At 44.5% G+C, this 19,543-nt stretch overlaps 1 protein-coding gene across 2 annotated transcripts in view; it reads right to left on the bottom strand.

Annotated features, from left to right (window-relative positions):
- DOCK1 (dedicator of cytokinesis 1) overlaps window positions 1-19,543 on the bottom strand; it is a 258,125-nt gene that overhangs the window by 96,129 nt on the left and 142,453 nt on the right. The gene's annotated exons all lie outside the window — the stretch shown is intronic.

Below are 19,543 nucleotides of genomic sequence, written 5' to 3'. Positions count from 1 at the left end.
CGTGCATTATAACTCCTCCTTATGGTGTGAGTCCGTCTAGGTGACTTGAAGACACCACAGCAGAAGGAAGCTGTCAGAACAACTGGTTAATTCCCTTGAGGCATTGCTTTTTTTTCCCTCTCATGCAACATTAATACATTATTTCAGTGAGATAGGATCACCATATATGCCTGCTATAATGGTGAGGAGAATAGAAAAATCTAGAAGTTACTGTGCTTCTAGAACTAAACCTCATGAGAGACCATATGTGAAGAAAAGATGCTTAACAGTTATTTGGGGGAAAACCCCTTTTTTTCCTGTATGACTTAGCAATGCCTGAAGAGAACCGAGTCCTGTGCTTTGTGGGATGGCTTAGCCTCGAGACTTTTGGGGGGTCCTTGTTGGAAGCAACTTTGATGGGGGGGGTAAAAGCTTGATGGGGGGACAAAAAGGGTGCCTGCAAGTCCCGGGGTGTTGCTGGGACAGGAGGTGCTGGAGCAGTGTGGGGACAAGGGCCCAGCAGCACAGGTCCATTTGGGCTGCGGGCCTAAGCCAGAGAGGGCACCTGGCTGCTCTGGAAATAACGAGGTGTTGGCCCTCTTTCAATTACAAAACCTTTTGTGCCCATCCCATTACATACGTCAGATGAACTTAGCGAGAAGCAAAGGACTTTCTGTCTCCAAAGACCTGCCCCGTGTGCTGTGCATGTCATATTTCAGACTCTCCTGCTCAATACAGACAACCTGCCCTCAGGTGGATTCTGCACATCACACAAACAAACACAATCCGTGTTAATCTAGGAGCAGGAAAGCGCAGGTACGATGATGTACAAATGCAAGGCAAGGTATTTGTATCTTCTGCTTGGTGTTAGGGAACAGCTAAAGCTTCCCATTCACTCATCTGGAACTGCTAAGGTAATCTTGCTGCTGCCAGTCCCAGCAAGCTCATTTTCTCAGCCTGCAAGGAGTTTTACCACCCAAACAAACATGATTGATCCAGGTGAGAAACACATCAGTGCTTGCCTACTCCTTCACCAGCTGAATTCACTATCTCCTCCTTTTATTTAATGGGGAGTCAATAGGGTCATCTCTGCACGTGTCCCAGGCACGACTGCTTGGCTTGGCAGCCCCAGGACCGGGAGGCACACGTGTGGAGCTCCTGAGGGACATGGAGGAAGGTCCAAAGCCTGGTGGGCCTGAGCTGAGACATCTGTGGGTGCTGGCAGGGTGGCAGGGCTCTGCCAAAGGCTCCTTCACTTCTGTGGGGCCTGCAGGGGAAGTCCTAGGGCCAGGCCTGGTGTCAGGGCTCAGTCTGCATGGGGCTCCTCACACAGCTCTCCCACCAGCATTTGGGGTCCATTTCTGAAGGCAAACAGTGCAAAAACCTCACAAATTATTGGTGGTTTGCAAGTATATTTTTTACTTGAGACAGCTCCTGTAGCGCATTCAAAGGAAGCTTTACCTGAACTAAAGATAACAGCAATGAAGGCAAAGCTGGAAAACAGGATGAGAAGCGGAGATCTGAAGAAATAAAACCACACCAATAGGCCCCTCCGCAGATGACATGCTATCCAAAAACACGGGACACTTGAGAGCCACCCTTCTCCTCCCAGCCGCCCCCATAGCACAACAAGTGGGGAGGAAGACATAAAAAGAGTGCATTCATTATGACAAAAACTGTTTTGAGAAGAAAACCACCTAGATTTTAAACGTGTGAAACAATCCCATCAACACCTGCCTGCTCTGAATAGACAATTTCATACCACACTTGTACCCCTGTATGCACGTTCGGGATGGCTCTACAAGAAACCACATCGAAATTGGAAAAGCAGCCTTAAAGCCACAGAGATTGACGTGGATAAAAGAACTGACAAAGCCTGACTCCATAACATTTATTTCAAATTAATTTTCTGCCATCCAGCTACAATAGTTCATTTTTCCCTATGAGCAGGATCTAATAAGACCTAATAGCTAATAAATCAGATTCCTAGTTTAGGGCATTAAGAAACTGCAGTGAAATGTTCTGCTAGACCAGCAAGGTCTACAGCACTCTGCTCCACAACAGTCGGGGCATTGAAGAGCCTTAAATCATCAGGCTGTCCCTCTGCAGCTCTCTGACCACTCCCGTGGCTTTGAAATTTCAGCAGAAATCATTCTTTATGGCAAACTCCATAGCTGCAAGCAAAGCAATTTAAAAATCACTTGAGGAGAGCAGTTCCTACGTACTGCTTCTGCTACCAATTACTCGGCTTCGGCATTTACAAAACGCGCAGTTTAAATAATACAAATGGGTTATCAAATTATCGTGATGTAAACAGACAGAGAAGTTGTTTCCAATCAACACATCCATTACAAACCAGCGACAAAACACGATTATTTACTCGGCAGCTATTCATTCCTGTTAATTTGGCACAGCGTTGTGAGAACCGAAGCTTTACGAGCAGCACGCTCCAACCTTCAGGATAATATGATAATGCTGCACGTGTTGCCTGAGCCATCTTCTTATACAGGAGAGGTAAAATAAATGCAAGTGATAACAACATCGCAGTCACTCAGCTCCCATGTCAAAGTACATCCACCTCAGTGGTTCACCACAGCATGCTCTGACCACTTCCATTAAAACCAACCTTAAATTTGAGTTGGACAGAACTAATCTCGCTCCTCTGGCTTGATCCGACAGGGAATTGACACACCAAGACGTTTTTTGGGAACATCTTGGAGGTGTCAACCTCTAGCATAAAGATGGGAATCCAGAAGGACAATCTAGGTGGGACTTCACAGAAGTACATAACTCTACAAGTCATTTGGGATGAGTATTTGTCCGTGCTGCACTCAAAGCCTAAGCACGGCATTGACCTTCCTTCGTTTTGTATACAATTCTGAATTGTTTTTCCGATTTACGCACTGAGGACGGGAACTGTGCTATTTCAGTTAGAGTTATGGGTTAATGTTCATATAGAAAATGTTCTAGTTATCGAAATGGAGCAGAACGTTTCATGGGAAGATAATATATGATTTGAATTCCGGTCTTCGCTGCTGGTTATTCACTGCATGAGCACAGGCAAATTACTTAATCCCTCTATGAATCAACTCAAACATCTGTAAGGTCAACATAACGCAGATGATCTTCCCCAGATGCTCTGAGATTCTTATAGAAATAATGCAACTTAATATTATTGCCGCTACATAAAACTGGCACTATCCATCTTGCTTTATGGCAAGCGAGACATTGTCGACAACGGCACCCCGTTAGCAAAAATGAGCTGAACACGTTGGTGAAGTTTCATTTGTTAGGTTACCCAAACTATTTGGGTAATAAATCCCAAATACAGTTTCTCAGATTAAAATGTGGTAACAGCAGTACACGTGTACATGTGCAGATGAGATTAAATTGAGCCAGCTTGCCAACGACACGTGTGTTGCAATTTGATTACGCGGTGATTTTCCACCACGGCTAACTCGCAGGAAAGTAAAATTTTAAGGTAAGCTAAAATAATCAAAATAAATTCACCGGCAAATACTGTAGTGGTGTTTATTTACATGTTAACTTGCTGAGATTCCTTGAAAGAGATGCTTTTGCCCATTACCAATTTTTCTGCTGCTCACCTACATGCTGAGGAATGGAAGTGCTCCCAGACCTGCCAAGGAAACACCTCTCGCCCCGCAGTGCAAGTCCTCACCACAGACCACAACCCCGCTCCCCTTCGTGAGCACACTGCACAGGAAAACACACCACTTTTTTTCCCTGGGACTTACAACTGTTATGTTTAAAATCTCTTACTTTCAAGTCAATGTAAACCAGAGAAATTTAGAAAAATACTGAAGCTGGGTTACTGACGTAAGAGAAGAAAATACCTAAAAGCTGAAATTACCCACTCGCACCATCTTACTCATAAATTTGTTTAATTAGCTTAAAATGAACTTTAAACACGAGGATTGAATACGCTTTAAAAAACTGAAACTGGAAATAATACAAGTCAAATAATTTGATTAGGCACAGTAGTTTTTATCTCGCTACCAGATTTAGTTCCTGCTCAGCCCCTTGCAGGGGTACAAGGTGCAGGATTCAGGAGCTACTGGGGTTACAGAGCACTGCCAGACAGCCCCTTGCTGTCTATCAAAGAGCAAGAAAGAGAATGGTTTTCCCCTCTTCAGTGATATCTGGAGTCCTGCATTGTGTACAAACTCCCTGTGCTCTTTTGAAAAGCCGGACTTTAATTTCCTCTTTCTTTTTATTATAGGAACTGTCTTGACTAAGACATAAATAACCCAAATACCCAGGCCAGGCACTTCTCCCTTAAATCAGTGGGAACGAGTTGCACATTTTGTGACTCCCCCCAGACCTTCTTGGTGCCCCGCAGACCCTCAGCCCTGCACTCCCCAGTAGCAGACGGCACTCCTAGGGCCAGGCAATTTATGATTCAGGGAGAGAAGGAAATGTTTAAGGGAACTGCTTTGTGAGCTGACAATGGCCAAAGCGATTGCTTACTGCAGTCGAGGAGAGCTGAAGGTACTGCAGAACACCTGGAAGCCAGGGCCCGCTGCTGAATCAATTGCAAAACAGACTAGCAAAACCTGGCACTTCCATAAACAGGAATTTTTAATTACTCTGTCATTTACAGATCAGTTGGCAGGACAAGAGCACCTCACAAATTTGTGTTTCAAACAATCAGCATTATCAAGTTCATGATTAGTGAAGTTAATTTAGAGATGGAAGGAGGCAGAAGGGCACTCCTGGTGTGCACCCCGTGCATGTGTTGAGCAGAAGCAGCTCCTGGAGGAGCCGCTGCATGCCTCGTGCCATGGACATGCCCATCACCAGCACAAGCGGCTGCTCCACGAGGCTGATGGATGACAGGAAATACCGGGATTGAAATTTATTTATTTGCTTTTAACTCCAGTGAAATTTCTGAGAGGGTTTGCGTAGAGGAGTTGAGATCTATGACAACTGTCAAACCCCAAATGCATTTAAATGGCTGTGACCACTGATGTCCTGGTGACACAACATGACAGTGTTCCGATGGACAAATTTCACAGAGAAAAAAGTTTTCAAAAAGATGAAGTCCTTGCCCTTTGCTCTTATTAACAGGGCCGATGGTGTCCAGTACCAGAGAGCCCCTCCTGCTGCTGCTGCACCCCCAGCCCGAGGAACTTGCTAACCAGTGCGCTGAATTCAGACAAGCACCAGGAGAAAGCAGCATGAGATAAAACCTTCACATGGTGATTTTCCCTAAGCATATGAAAACATTTACACCTTGCTTTTTTTTTCTTTTAATCTTAGAAAAGGCTTTTAGGGATTGCTCTTTTCTCAGCCTAAGACTCTTAATAGATTCTGCAGCATCTCCAAACCCAGTAAGACTCGGTCAGACGCCTTATAGTACTTACACACAGGGTTATTCGCTGCAGGGAAAGAATACCATTAGTAATAAGTAGCACTGGGACACGGGCAAAAATTAAAAAAAAAAAAAATGAAAAGACTGCATCATTAGCACTGTGATTTCATTTAATAACCCAAATTGGGAGTACTCGGTGGTAATTCTTTCACTGCATGTCAGTCATCCTCACTAACCCATGCCAGCCGAGGGAAGGCTGCTGCCTTTGCAGCCCCAGGAACCCGTCCTGCTGTCGGAGGGCTCGGACTGGGAGCCGGGCACGTTTACCTCCTCCTTGTCCCCCTGAACCCTGCTACTTACCAGGTGGAAGAGCATGAGCACAAGCCCCACGTGAAATCAAGGCAACTGTTGTATCTCATCTGTCAGGCTTGTGCAGGTAGGGGTTCTGTGTCAGAACAAGAGAACAACTTCCACAAAAACACCTAAGTAAAAGGGATTAAATATTTTACAGGAGAGAGAGCAGCACGCTCCAGTGCAAACCTCCACGCGGGGCATGGTAAAAGTTTACAAATTTAAATCCTGGCTAAGTACAAATCAGAGGGGGCAGTGCTGTCAGGGGAACAAAAAAACCATGTGCCTCAAATACAGCAGCACTTCTGCCACAGCCTCCAGCAGGGGAATTTCTTCCCCTCTAACTTCCCAAGCAAACAAATTATCCCTTCACATTACAGCTGGTGCAAGTTATAAAGGAAATTAATGAACAGCCTAACTGAAATCGGTCCGAATCAGTCTCCACACTGATTTCTGTAAAGGTAATACCTAGAGACTGATCAAAACCAAACAAGCTAACAAAAATCTATTTAACAACTCTGCTTCCTTTTAGAGATGTACTTTAATTTTGAATGTTGTTTTTATTTTTATTTTTTTTTTCATCTGTAAAGATGCAATACAACAGGGTTTGGTGCACGTTTGTCACTGGCACTACTCTGTTCTCCCACGTCCTTTCATTCTGTGAGGTTTCTGTCCACCAATAATGACCCTGAAATCCCAACCAACCTGAACTAACTGATGAAACCAAATCTTGCAAGTTATGAGTGCCCAACGTCTGAAACTCACAGTAATGTCCCCGTGATGCACGCTGTAGGACAGACTGTGGTGTGCTTGTTCATACAAACCATCCCCAGACTCAGCCTATTTTCCAATATCTTATTAGCAGCTCTGATGTTGGAAGTTAAAATACATTTTATAAGCCAGATGAATAAATCACATATGCCAGCATAAATTTTTCATGATTTCTTCATAAATTCCTCATTTCTTGTTGTCAGTTGTCTTGGCAGAAACTAAAATATATGAAGCTGTAAAAACAGCCCTCTAATTAAGACAACTGTCTCCTTCCAGTACTAGTTGGCAGCAGACGTGCCATGCATCACCCCCCGTGCACGCCGCAGTGAAATGGCCTTTTGCAAATGCAGAGAATTGAAACAAATGTGCATCACCTTTGTCTAGGTGGTTATCAGCTGAGCCACTCTCTCTGCAACACCTACTCCATCTCGCAAATCCCTCGGGGTTTACATTTAATGCTCGTTTCCCACGTAGAAATTCATATTCATTACAAACTGCTTTGTTTCACTTAGGCACTGATGGAGATTTTTGACTTCTTTGATAGAAAGACATCAGTTTACCAATTTTTTTTTTTTCCTTACTAGATCAGAGAGAGTAACTTCAGACAGGACAAATGAAGAAATGGGTGAAGAAAGCAAGTCCTTGGCCTGTAGGGGAAACTACATCAGAGCTGAGTCCACGCTCCCCAAGAAGAACCAAGCCCCTGGTCCCCTCCTTGGCAATCCTGATGCAACAAAACCCAGCCGTGCTGGAAGAACGACCTACGGAGGTTTGCTCTGCATAGCTAACAGTGCCAGCTGAAGGAAAGCCAAGCTCAGCACACATTTCTATCACTCCATTGCTACACTTAACACTCCAGCACTGAATTTGGCAAGGAGCAAACCCAGCGATCCCTCCACGCTCCTCAGTACTGACCTGAAAAAGTACACGCGCTTCTTGGCGCTGCCTCCAACAGTTGGGCAGCCTGAAGAAGATGAGGAATAACTCCTACAGACAAATATGTACATAAAAATATCTGCTGAAAGCAGTGAAAACTACATGTTTAGGTAGACTAGGTAAACCCAATGGCTAAAAAGTAATAATTTCTGGAGTACAGGGGTTGAATGTGTGTGGTAGACCTTAAAGTGCATGACCCTGAACGAATGAGGGAAGTAAACCCCAGTACGAGTGAATATTTCAGGTTCTAAGTAGCCGATATCTCTTAAGGAGGAATATTTTCCTTAAAAGAAAAACATTTTCTAGATAAAGTATGACTGAGGTGTTTGCAGAAGCAGCACCCTGCAAACCACAGCGCGACAAATGAAAAAGTGTTTGGTGCTCAAGCAGAGTTTACACAAAACACTCCTGGTTTTGTCACTTGGCAATTTTATTTTGATTTTTAAAAACTAAACGTGTTTGCTGGGTGAAAAGATACAAAACAGTCTGGCAAGAAGAACATGAGAAAACAACGTGGATGGGAGAGCAAATATTGCAAATGTGTTGTAGTATCGTACCTCCTTCCAAAATCTCAATGGCAAAAATGCAGCTAAAATTCACTCCAGAAATGTTTTTGTTTGGATGTCTTTGTAAGTCAATTGTCAGAAACCTATCAGCTATCTTCTTCTATATCTTACTTCTTCAATCTTGTATTTTTATTTTGCCTTGCATACCTGCAGACATGACTGGGCTCACGCAACCACGAAGTAACAGGTTTTATCAAAGCCCAACACCAAAGGGAACTGGAACGGCGATTACCGAATACCTGAAGCCTCAGAGGGAACATTTCAGCCTTAAGAAATGAGCACTGTCACAAAGGTAAATAATTTTAAAGTTTCCTATTAATACAAGATCACCTATTATTCCAACAAAGCCACTCTAAATAAATATTTTCAGCCACACCCTGAGAACACAGCAGGGGGTTTTGAGGCTCCCTTGACTCGCCACCTGCAGCGGATCAGCAGAAAGTTTCTCCTAGCCCCGTGCACCCCTACATTACTCTCACTGCACCTCAGCCCCACGTTTCCTACCCGTTGCCGGCCACAAACTCACTTTGCAAAATCAGCATGGATGCGAGGAGAGCCCAGGAGGAGCAGCAGTGCCTGCAGGCTCTGACAGCAGCGGGCAGCCCAGGTTATGCCCCGTACCCGAGGAGCTGCAGGACTTCGGGAGAAAAACTTACACCAGGCACTGCCTCTTCCTATTAACACCTCCTGTTTCCCACCCTGCCCAACCACAGCACCTGTGAGCACTGCGGTGTAATTGCTCTCAGCAGCTTTAGCAGCTGCAGCTCTTCACAGGGATATCCCCCCCGCCCACCAGGCTGTGCTGGTACCAGGGCCCTCCACGATGTACCCGATGTGACCACGGGCAGCAGCTGGGGACATGAACCACCTTGGAGATCCACGTGCTACCCACACGTTACACATTTTTTAGGGACGTGAGATCAGGTTGGGGTACACGGAGCAGGCTCATCCCCACCGAGGCCACGCTGCCCATCACCCAGAGCCATAAAACAGCAGCACCCTTGGGTCCGGGAGGCCAGCACGGAGCTGGGAAGGATCCACGGCCCGGGGTGCAGAGCCAGACACCCGCCTGATGCCAGCCCGATGCCAGCTGCTGAAGGACAGCCGGCACCTGAGCCAGCATAAGGCCTGCCAATACAAATTGAGCTGTCAGAAAAAGAGCAAATTCAAGCAGGCAGATGATTCTGTTCCAAGTCAGCACTTTACTTGCTCAGGTGTGGGGTTTTTCACCCCGTGGTGGTAGCTCTACCAGGCACAGGCAGGCTGAGGAGGAGGAGAGGAAGGCTTTGGGTCTGGTTGCGGGCAGGCAGAGGGGGAAACCTCTCCCGTACCCGGCCGGGCAAAAATCTGACAAGCTGGCAGGTCAAAGCTGCTGGCACAGCTAAAGCTGGGTGCACGTACAGAGATAGCGAATTTAAAGAAGGAAAATGTTTGTATTGAATATTTTTTTAAATTATTGTTCTGGAGACCCCAAAAGAAAAAGATCTTGGAAGGTTAACTTTGGTGGCTTGCTCGGTCGTTCAAAGCACAGGAGCTGTACACAAGTATTTGAGAGTATGTGGGAGGGCCAGCACGATTATTTCCTAAGACAAATGATTTTGTGTATTCATTACCTTCATTTTAAGGCTGCTCTAACTGTGGTACACGTACAAAATTAAGGAATTTACCTTGTCACTCCAACACGACCATGCCAAGAACTGCCCAAACGTCACTGTCACTGGCTGTGTCAGCACCTGCTTAACTCTGACTCCAAACCTTATAATGAAAAAGGAGAAAAATCTGTGCAGAAGGGCCTGCTGTGCTGTTAGGACGTGGGCAGGAGACTCCTCAGTCCTCCCAGGCAGTGGCACCAACTTCCATGCCGGTGGCCGCCAGTGACCTGGCACTTCTCTTCTCTCTAAATATACTTTAAACGCTTCTTGTCTTACCATCGTGCAGTCTGTTATGTCACAGCATGAACAGTTCTTCATTTTTTCAGCCCTGGTTATTATTCCAAGGGCTGTGTTTTCTCCTACCCGAACAGTCCCAGCCAGTTTTCTGGAATACAATTGCACATTCCGTACATGAAATACTTGTGATCCTAAAACTTAATAACCCTACAAAAGGCCTCATTGTCTGCTTGCACTTGGAGGCTGCTGCTCGCAGAAGCCAAAGAGCTCCATAATTGTCAGTCTTTAGGAAGACAAAAAGCCAGGAGAGGAACGTGTTGCCAAGGGAAAAGCAAACAGAGGTCTAGGCGGATTTTACAAAAATGTATGAAATCCGTAATTGTGCCGGTCGGTATTCTGGTAAATTACACTGAAAATTCTTGCGGTGAAGGAACCGGGATTTGGAGAGATGCAGTGAAATTATCACCAATACTCCACTCTTATTTTTGTTCTTGTTCAACTCTGTTCTCCTTAAAATGGCAGACACTGAAAGGAGATGATGGAGAGACAGCAGAAATGGTCGTTCACTTTCCCCTTGGCCACTCCAGCGTGGGGTGGCTGCCAGCAGCAGCCCTCTGGCTCTGCCGGGTAAGAAAGCAGGCCCAAAGGGCCCAGCTCTGTTCACCGTGTCAGTCCTAAAAACCACAACCCAGGCAAAAAGTCCCCTCAATGATAACCTGATAACCCGATGGATGTATTCTTTCCAAGACCTACAGAGTCAGCTGCACCAACTCAGCACGTGAAGGACAAACTCCTCCAAAAGCCCACCAATTTCTGGTTTCCCTCATCCCTCGAGCTCAAAGCCTCCTGATTTCCTCCACCCCCACCAAGAAACGCACTTCTCTCATTTCTTCACACTGGCAAGGCACAAGGGACACCACCAGAACTTCCACTGTTTGCTGAGAATTTTTATTCCTGTACCTCAACAAGGTGATTAATGAAAACAGCCAAAAACAGACAACCTGGGAGGTTAGGGGTACTGATTTACCTACGGAAAGTAAATCGATAGAGATCAACATGCTAAAGTATTTCCTGGGATGTCTGCAATTCTTGTTTGGGAGAAGGGAAAGGAACACTAATTTCAGTAATTTCTGTAGTTCTGACACTCATTTTTTAAAAAACAAAATAGGGGAATTACGGTGCAGAACTATTGATTTCACTGGAAAAGTAAATAAAACATCTTCTGAAGTGTGACTGACCAGCCAAAAGGTTGTGCTGGTGGTTTTGTTTGTTGGGCTTTTTTTTTTTTTGAACACTGAAAGAGGCAAAGATTAATGAACCTCACCTGTGACAGAGCAGCACACATTTCACTCACAGGTATTTTAAAATGTGTGATAGTATTAACCTAAATGAAGCTGGCATGGAAAAATAACAACTTTAAGTGAAAATTGCTACACCTTCAGGGTTAAAAATAGGCATCACATGATGCTAGCTTCTACCCTTACCAAAACCAGACAGCTGCTGACACGCTTTGGGATTTAACACCTTCAGCTTCGTTTGGTGACCCATTTCATGATGCTTTTATAAGAATCCAGCATCACGGGTTCTCATCCATGCCATGCACTGATTGCCAAAAAATAAAGGAGCTTTTGCACCTGGTAAGTGATGCGGACAGCATTTCCCTGTTTAGCTCTGCGTGGCTCATCGATCCGGGCAGCTGACCTGTAGGAGCACCTGAACTGGAGCTGGTAACGGAGCCGGCACAGCGGGGTGGGTGCTGGTGTCCTGGTGTAGAGGCAGCACATCACGGTGCTGTTGGTGGTACAGAAGGCTTTGAAGTATAATTTGTTTTGTTTTGCTTTGATTTTCTGCTCAAAAAGTGATACAAACCCCCTGGGTGCTCCCAAGGGACTTGGTGATCCAGAGACAGCGACGGCTCTGGCACCAGGGCTGAACAGAGCAGCTGGGCAGAGCAGGGTAGCGCAGCGAGATGCACGGCCCCGAGGCTTCACAAAATGAGGAGGGAATATCCATATGCAGCTTCATCACAAACCCTCACAGACATACAATAATGTGCCTTCAAAGGTTCACGATCTCACCTCCCCCAGCTTCACCTACAGCTAAAACTTAAAACTAAAATTAAAGGAACTCCTCCACTGAAGGATCTGAATTAAATGAAATCTGCCGGGGGTTCTTTTACTCCTGAAACCAGACCCAAAAAAAAAAGTATGTAATGAAATATTATTATCCAGTGCATTATTCAGCGCAGCATATATTGAGTTCTTCTTGAACTGAACCATTTGATAACTAAAGACATCAGGAAAATCAAACTGATAAATGTATTGTTTGGTAGGATGTGCTTCTGAGTACAATTAGCAGGAAGAATTTTAATGTCAAACCCAGTTTAGATTCCGGGAAGGACATAATATACAAATCATTCTTTTGCATTTGAAATTAATTTGGCAGCGCTTCTTCAGATCTCAATTAGACTCTTAGCAGAGAATTGTCACGATGCACAGCCTAATAGCCACTTGTAGCTTTCTTTCAAAACAGTAGATTAGCTCCAGGAGTTCTTCGCACCGCATATACGCGACTCAGTTAAAAGTAAGTGCAAGCATCCAGAATAATTAGTATCCTGTTAAAAGCAAAAAAAGCCGATGGACATCCACAGCATACTCTGACAACGATTCTGGAACTGAGGAAGAAACCACCCATTTGTGATGTTAGCTTGCTTTTGGTTGTTGTAACCGCTAAGCAACGCTGCTGCTTGCGCTGGGTTGCAGCTAGCTGCAATGCCCTGTTTTTCTTTTAAAATATCACATTTCGGAGCCACTTCTGGAAACGACAAACTGCGAGGTGCCTCTCAATTGCTCATTATCTTTTGCAGAACAAATATTTAAGAGTTGATAAAATATATCAAGGCAGATGACCAGCCGTGCAAACTTTTGGCTTAGCAGCCATCCCGCAGTGAAGCCCCATGCGATGCCTTTTATGTACAAAACCACAACAGACGCGTGTGAGCCCGCTGGACTAAATGTTATTCTAAGTTCAAATATCTCTTTAAAGTTCTCAGGCTTCATAAGATGCAGGCGGTATTCAAAATGTCTTGAAGGGGTTTAAATCTGCCGCCACCCCAAGGAGGACAGGCTAACGAGCTGGAGTGCTTCCAGGTCTAAACCTTGCTGCTTTAGACTTTGCAGGGAGCCACAAATAGCAAAGCCTTGGGACAGAAATAAAAAATAAATAAAAGAACTTCCTCCCTTAATATACAAAACTTCAGCTCAAAACACCAGCAATTAGGATCCGTTCTCCCTTTCTTTCCAGTTCAGGAAGAGATCTTCCCCAACGCATGGTTCCTGCCTTTACAGTTGCTCTGATTTTCTCATGATTAATAAAAGGTTGAAATGCCACGAAATGCATCAGGAATATTTTCAGCAGACATTAACTGCTACTGAACATTGAACATCTGCATATTAGTCTAACACTCCAGTGGTATTTCTGAAGCAAGTACTGAGAAAGGATTTTTTTTCCCCAGCAAGATTAGAGGTGCAGCCTCGCTCGTGCTTCAGGGTGAAATACAGCCCCACCAGCCTTCGCCTGGTTTTATAGAGGCGGCATGGGACACAGATCTATGCTCCCAGGAGGCCAGCAAATCCCATGCACACTTTAGGGACAGAAAAGAGGTTTGTCAAGGGAAGCATAACAACAAAACACAGAATAAACAGAGTCGCAGTGGATGCACGACGCCATCAGGCAGCCCGAGCCCACCTTCCTAGCTGCAGGATGTCTCTGTCGATAGGCACACGAGTGGCTGCAAACACACGAAACCCATAATTTAGGGTATACAATAACAATTAAAATGGTCACCATTTTAGTACTGGAAATCATTAGTCCACCTCTAGACCCCAGAAGCCAGGGACGTAATTTCTAACTCAGCCTGGGCAAAGTAACCTGCTCTGGAGGATGCTCCCACTGCGGAAACCACCGAGTGAAGAGCCCCTGCTGAAGCATATTCCTTCAAGGAATCTCAGCCTTTTCAGCACAGGAAGGAGCCTCTGTTGTTTTAAGCCTAGCCAAGTCCATTCATTTCATCCCCAGGCCCAGTTAATTTGACAGGTACGATACTAAAGCAAAAATCCTGCAAGGTCTTTGCTGAAAAGGTCAGTGCATTACGCAACCAGGTTTTATGGACAACAAAAAAACGCCCTCCGTATGCAGAAACAAATCTGCAGGATCTTCATAGCATTTATCCATGTGCACTCATCTATTTCATTTATAAATGAAGAATGAATTTCTGGGCACACGCACGGGTTCTGAAAACTGGATCCTGAAAAAGCGACACGCACTGAAAGATGTTACCCTCTGCCTGTACATTGCCAGGAGTGGTTTTTGCCTACACAGAGAAATATTTGCCACCAAAGAAAGCAACAAAATTGCTCACATTCAATTGCTTATTTCATTGCATCCCTAAATAAAATTATTTAGTTGTTCAGGTTGCGGGTCTGAGCTCTTCAACTTTCTAAATAAGTAAGCAGAGATCAATGTATAAAGTATATGAATAGTCAGGGAAACGGTGCCAATTCCTTTCTGTTGGAGTTTTTCCAACTGCTCAGACTCTTCTTAAAATATAATTGCATTTCAAGCACTGTCTTCCTCCCAACATCCTATCTGGAAATGTAAAACAGTTTCTATATCCCACAATAACAAACACTGAGTAAATACTTGAATGATCCATGCCCCAGATATAAGTGCAGTCTTTCACACCATGCCTACCAATAATCACTATGAATATTGTATCAATCCAGGTTTGAACTGAATATGTGCAGGTTTTCAGAAAACGAAGGAAATTTCACAAGTTGTTTTTGTGCTTCTTTCTCCACCTACCCCATGTGTGATACAAATCTGGCCCCGCTTTTTTAATTTTTTAAAAAAATTTTATTTTTTTTATTATTATTTTTTTAGTTCTGTCCAGAATCTTTGGACTCTTTCCCCCTGTTGTGAACTCCAACTCCACCCATCAGCAGCCTGACGCAGACTTTAAATTCAGGCTTTTTCCCTGGCACCTCATCTGACAGATGCAAGTTGACTGGCCGATTACGTAAGAACTAAGAGCTTATTTTCATACAGTTATTAAAAACCAGGGGTGTTTTAGTTTCTATACGCCTGTATAAAGCACAGCCGATTACGGCATGACTTCAATAATTAAGCATAACTTCAGTAACCTAAAAAGCACTTTTATTTTGGCTTTGGGTTACTTGTCAGTGGGAATAACTCTCAGGCGACTGCAGCCTGGATTAGACATCAAGGCTCAGAGTTGCACAAAACTTTCCTCTGTCCGTAAGCAGCCCGGGGCTTGCACGCTGCTGATGGACAGGCACCCACACGGCTGAAGTTCCTTCCAAAGTCGCCGCAGAGATCGGCCAGGTACTGCTGTGACAACCACGTAGCAGAGCAGCCCACATCTCCCTGCCAGTTCCCAAAATAAACACGTGCGTTGCAATCCACTCCAGCAGCAGGACACAAAGGTACGTGTTTGTCAGACGGATCTCCCCGATCGTCCTTCCTCCTCTTTCCAAGATTATATATATATTTTTTTTATCAGGCAGAAAATTAATTAAAATTCTGGAGTAGGTTTTCAGGAGGAAACCCACCTCCACCCGCCTGCAAAGCCAGCGCAGCACTGGAGGAGAGCAGGTAACAGCCTCCAGATTCCCTGGGCAATGCAAGATGTAATTCCTCTGGAAAAAAGGCATGTAGGCACCAGAAACCTCCTTCTCGCTGAGAAGCATCTTATCCCTTTTCCTCCGACTTCAAAAGGCAAAACAACCACGGATTTTATGTAAATGTGGACATTAGACACAAAAAATAGAACAGGAAACATCAAATTCATTTTTCATAGGCAACGCCGCTTCCAGAGGAACAGTTGCAGATGAAAGTAGCAGCTCGAAATGAATATATCATAAGGTCTACCAAAGGAACCGATCGTCTCAAATGCCAGAAGTAAGAGCAAAGATTAAATTATTTTCATTTACAAAAACGTAAAGAGGAGCTGTTTATGTGTTCTGACTTAGCGGTTTTAAGAGGAGCCTAGTTTAAGTTGTCAGCTGCTGACAACAGTTAAAATAATTTCTAAAACATTTCTGAATCATTTCTAAATATGATTTAGAGGGGAAAAAAATACAAGCAACCTGAAATCCCTGCTGATGCTTCGACAAATGGCTTTCTTCAAATTACTTGCAGATAAAACTACCGGAGTGCCTTGTTTTGCAGGACATCATGGAATGAAGAAGCTGCCTGCGAAGCTCTCCAGGTCTCCATCCTGACACAGAGGAAAAGCTCCCGACTCTTTGCAACTGCTAAGCACAGCTGTCAGCGTTCATCGCAGAGATGAAATAATGCAGTGGCTGCAGAGCAGGGCCAAATGTCACTATGCAGCATCCTTTGGGTCAGTACAAAGCAGCTATCATATAGTAGCTGTTGACAGAGCTGATAAAAACACTTTCTTTTAATCTCGTAGTATGATGCCTTTACCTTGATAGGAATAACCCTTCCTGAAAGTATTAAAACACATAAACCTTGCTGTAAATGTAATTTAAAGGTGTCCAAGTATCTTCAGTGGATGTATTTGTAACTCCCAACAGCAATATTGAAGACGAGTAGCATTTTCTTTTAAAGTTACCTCAGCTCGATCTTATTTTTAGCTAATGCAATCATGAATACATTTAGCAGCTCGCTAACAGTTCACCATGTCTAAAACCTCTTGCTGGAAATGAAAGTTGCAGTCGCAAAGTTCACCTCCAAGTTGCAGCCTAGAATCCACCAGCGGAGGCAGGCAGAGTGACAGGGCTCTGCCAACTCTCGAGAGATCATTTAGTCCATTCCCCTTCTCCCCAGATTATAACCAGCAGCTTAACAGATGCTTGTCAAACTGTTTTTAAATACCTCTGCTGCTGGAGACTCTGCAACCGCCCCGAGCAATGCGTTGCAGCGCTGGCTGCTGGAGTATTTCCCCCAGCCTCAAACCTGAATGTGCCTTGCCGCGCTTTATGGCTGCAATTTCTTACATTCATAATTCCACGTGGCTCCGAGAAGACTGTTCCCATCTGCTCTGCTGTGAAATTTTGTGTATCTGAAGAGTGTTTGTGCTCTTCCAGCCCCTCTGCATTCTCTCTCCTTTAAATTGAACTGAAAGCAATGGCCATTTCAAGTCCACATGTGGATCAAGACTTAATTAAATATGATTTGAATATTCTTTCCACCCACCTGCCTCCATGCTATGGCCTACTATGCTATGACCTACTGCCACCCACTCATCAATTTTCCTTTCCAGTCATCAATTTTTCTTTCCATCTCTGTTGCACAGGCATTGTTGTTCACTGAACAACAGCAGCTGACCTGGAGCTCAATCCGACAATGAAAGGGAAAGCCACACTGTCACTTTGGAAGGGCTCTTCTCCCCCTCTCCAAAAACTCACACTGCATGGCACCCGATGAACCCCCACGTGAGCATCACACACCAAACAATGCCACCTGGAACATCCTGGGGGCAAACCAAAGGCCTGCAGCCTTACATGAGATCAGCACCATTCAAAACCTTTGTGTCCTGATTAACAAATCGTTTTGCTGAAGTATGGGCGCTGTTTTAAATTAGATTAGAGGCCTGTAGGTAGAATTAAGTGACACATCTAAAAACAAAAACATAACAATTATCTCATTAGATATGAAGGCTTCTGTGTTCATTTTAGATAGGAGGTAATGTGGCATGACTACCTGTGTTACTGAAGCAAAGGCCTGCTGGGCCTGGGAGGCAACCCTGACATGGCCCAGCACAGCCCGGGACGGGATGGGATGGATGCAGCACTCACGTCTGGAAGCACTGCACCAAAGATGTAAGAACCAAGTAAGCAGCATGAGAGTAATAAATGTGCCTGGGTGAGCGTGTATTTCTGCACACAAGAGTCCTGTTAGGAAATAAGGCTGAGCAAAGCGTAGTACTACATGATAAGGCGTCCCTTAGAAGGTGCAGCCGCTGCCTTCCCTCTTCTCTCCATGCCCACAGAAAGGGCCCGGAGGTCTGACCTCCACATGAAGCCAGTCCTTTTCCCTTTGTTTTCTGCTCCCAGATGTACCTCACGCAGAGAAACAACCGAGCTCAAAAACATTCTCGATATAATTAAAAATTAGTTCACTTCGTTTGGCTTGTGTCACAGCAATAATTTGCAGAGGTGTTTTGTCAGAGGGACACGGAACGGCGCGCTCCGAGCCAGTTCTACTGAGAGGAGCTTTAAAAAGACAGAACTTGGTCTTAATTTTTTCTCTTTTCCTTCAATAAAAGTTTATAGGTGTGAAAATAAATGGAGCAGATGGACAAAAAGGTATTTTACAATGCCGCTTCCTGTTTTTGGAAACCACATTAACTTCAACAGGAAAAATGAAAAGCACTCAAATCAATTCAGAAGCATTTACCAAATGAGCTGGTGTAATGAAAATGAACTTGTAAATTAGAGATGAACAACCCCCTTAGCACTGCTGCGGATATTCATCAACACCAGAAAGCCTTGAAGAAAATGAAAAACAAACCAAACAAAACCCCAAATACCCTTTAAATGCTACTCAAACATTATATGGGTACTGCAGTTACCCAGGAAGAGAGGAAGAGGCGAAGATCATCACAGCACATCCTGCTCCTGCTTTTCCAGGACTCGCTGTTCAGCTCGGCAAAAAGACCAGACGGTACTCGAAGGATCAGGAAATCAAAGCCCCAGGCCTAACTGAGGGCATCACATGAGTGCTACTCCAAATTTTCCAAGGGAGAAGCTGCCTGCTAAGGATCCCTTTGCACTTTAAAGGAAAAACGTGGGGGAGGGAAACGCTCTTTCTATACTTTTGCTTATACATTTCTCTGACTGGAATTCTACAGTTTTAAAACAAACAATTGAGATCAGAATTGCACCCAAATGAACCCTAAGACGTTATCTGGCAATACTGTGAAGGTAATTTGAGGAATACCCGCCTCCATCAGATCTGGGGAAAGAGCCACCGCCCCAGTTCAGACCACCGTGTGCCTGGTTTGCTGGCACTGGTGTCCGAGCACAGACCTTGCTGCTCACATTTCAACCTCCCCCAGAACTAAGTGGAGCACAGGGGTGCTCTCCTTCCTGAAGGGATGCCAGAGAACATATGCTGCAAGGGTTTCCAAAGCACCTGCAACAAAATCCTCCAGATAGTTGGAGTTCCTGAAGCAAAACTGCTTTCAAATTTTTTTTTTAAACGAGAAAGAAACCCAACGGGCTTCAGATCTTCCCCATCAAGCAATCTCAAAGGGTTCTTGGCTTTAAAACAGCAGGTGCTTTGCGAGCTACAGCCGCACAGGAACGTGCATCCACAGCCCATGGATGTGATTCAAAAGATGGCTGCATCTACCTCACGTTTACTAGGAGTGGATTTTATTAGGTGATTAAGACAACTTCAGAAGCTGGGATTAAAATTATGGTGAATTTTTATAATGAAAGTAGGAAGTGTAGTACAGGATTTTATGTAAGTAAACACTGGCAACTTTATAGCCCCGGTAGCTACCAGTGAGCACATCAGAGATTTCTCCAGGCAACTAGTAAATAAAATGTTTTTCCTTATACTTTCATCACAGTACACATTAAAGCATTTGATGCTCTTAATGAATGTCACAAACATAAAATATTACATAAAGGCGTGTTCAGTAATGACAATGCTGCAATTATGAG

The sequence above is a fragment of the Netta rufina genome (genome assembly GCF_964035555.1).
Source record: "Netta rufina genome assembly, chromosome: 7".
NCBI lineage: Eukaryota > Metazoa > Chordata > Aves > Anseriformes > Anatidae > Netta > Netta rufina.
Note: the sequence above shows the minus strand (reverse complement) of the source record. Positions and strands in the feature narration are given on the sequence as shown.